This window comes from Bison bison, unplaced genomic scaffold, assembly GCF_000754665.1.
Source record: "Bison bison bison isolate TAMUID 2011002044 unplaced genomic scaffold, Bison_UMD1.0 scf7180017859102, whole genome shotgun sequence".
Classification (NCBI taxonomy): Eukaryota; Metazoa; Chordata; class Mammalia; order Artiodactyla; family Bovidae; genus Bison; species Bison bison.
In genome coordinates this window covers 22,781-24,873 of record NW_011489674.1, presented here as the reverse complement: position 1 = coordinate 24,873, position 2,093 = coordinate 22,781, and the positions used below count along the sequence as shown (strand labels likewise).

The following is a 2,093-nucleotide window of genomic DNA, read 5'->3' as shown; positions in this document are numbered from 1 at the left end:
ACCTTGGGTTTTCCTGGATACAGTGCTCAGTGGCAGCGACTGTCGCCTTTCCGTAGTGTAGTGGTTATCACGTTTGCCTCACGCGTGAAAGGTCTCCGGTTCGAAACCAGGCGGAAATAGGTCTCTTTTTTCCCCCTGTGATTTGCATTCTCATTGGCAAAAGGAAAAGGCGCGAAAGGCACGGGGTGAGGCAGCTGACGTAGCTGTAGGAGGAGTTGGTGACCACCTGAAAGTCTACTCAGCACAAGAAAGCAGCCCTCCTTTCTCTGCTCCGAGTTTCTGCAGAGTCCAGGCCCAGTTCATCCCAGGGTGGAAGGACAAGGCTGACTTCGGGTCACCTTTACGTCCGGAAACCCCTCCGGCTCCTTGTCGGGCTACTGGATCTTTCACATGTTCACAGATTGTCACTGAAAACCAAGGAGCTCATTCCCGTAAAGCTCACTTGCTTTTTCCACCACAGCACACTTGAGGAGCAGTCTTATTTTCCTGGTAGAAGAAAAGAGATCGGACCCAGGTCTCACCGTGGGCTCCAGCCAAAGTCACGGAAATGAAGAATTTAAGGCTCCGCGAACTGAGACGGTCACGGAGGGAAAGGAACTGGTACCCGTGCGGTCATCAGAGGTCCCGAGGCCAGGTCAGAGATCTGGAGGTAGACGGATCTGCTCATCACCCCTTGAAAGCGAAATCAATGCCTGAGTCGAGGGAAAATGGAGGTTCACAAAGAGAGCAGCAAGGCAGCACACAGCCCTAGAGCTAGACCAGGAGGGACTCAGTAGATACTTTGGGACCTGGTCTCAGAAACAGAAGTGTCCCCCAGGAAAGGGGATTTGAAGGGCAATGAGCAAGCAGGTCAAGGGCTGGGAGCCTTGCACAGCTGCACAGAGCTCTGGTCTGCTGGGCAATTTCCTGTTCTCTGCACCTCTGGTTTCATCTTTTACACTCTCAATTTTCACTTGGAGGCTCTAAGTCATCTTTTGTGTACAGCTCTCTGGTGGTCTACTGGCTAGGATTTGGTGTCCACCACTCTGTGGCCTGAGTTTGATTCCCGGTCAAGGAAAACTCTGCATCTGTACTCACAGGAGACTTCCTCTTCCTACTCAGATCAGAATTGTATTTTGCATCAAGATCCAATGCAGAAGAGTTTCTGCACTGAGTTCCTAAGTGTCACTGAGTCTGGACCTCAGGGCCCTAGACCTGGGGCTGGCTGTTGGAGGTGAGATTTCAAAGAATAGCAAGGAGAGATAAGAAAGCTTTCCTCCATGATTAATGCAAACAAAGAGGAAAACAATAGAATGGGAAAGACTAGAGACCTCAAGAAAATTAGAGATACCAAAGGAATATTTTATGCAAATATGGGCACAATAAAGGACAAAAACAGTAAAGAGGTGGCAAGAATGCACAGAAAAACTATACAAAAAAGATCTTAATGACCCAATAGCCATGATGGTGTGATCACTCACCTGGAGCCAGACAGGTGAACCTTAGGAAGCATCACTACAAACAAAGTTAGTGGAGGTGATGGAATTCCAGCTGAGCTATTTCAAATCCTGAAAGATGATGCTGTGAATGTGCTGCACTCAATATGCCAGCAAATCTGGAAAATTCAGCAGTGGCCACTGGACTAGAAAAGGTCAGTTTTCATTCCAGTCCCAAAGAAAGGCTATGCCAAAGAATGCTCAAACCACTGCACAACTGCACTAATTTCTCATGCTAGCAAAGTAATGTTCAAAATTCTCCAAGCTAGACTTCAACAGTATGTGAACAGAGAACTTCTAGATGTTCAAGCTGGCTTTAGAAAAGGCAGAGGAACCAGAGATCAAATTGCCAACATCTTTTGGATCATAGAAAAAGCAAGAGAATTCCAGAAAAACATCTACTTCTGCTTCATTGACCAAGACTTTTTAGTCAAAGGAAGCCTTTGACTGTGTGGATCACAGCAAACTGTGGAAAATTCTTAAACAGATGGGAATACCATACCACCTTACCTGCCTCCTGAGAAACCTTTATGCATGTCAAGAAGCAACTGTTAGAACTGGACATGGAACAATGGACTGGTTCCAAATTGGGAAAGGAGTACATCAAGGCTGTATATT

The 2,093-nt window shown here is 46.8% G+C and overlaps 1 non-coding gene across 1 annotated transcript; it reads left to right on the top strand.

Annotated features, from left to right (window-relative positions):
* Positions 1 to 46: 46 nt before the first annotated feature.
* On the top strand, positions 47 to 119 carry TRNAV-CAC. Its single transcript has one exon. It is a non-coding gene; the product is annotated as a tRNA-Val (tRNA).
* The last annotated feature ends 1,974 nt before the right edge of the window (positions 120 to 2,093 follow it).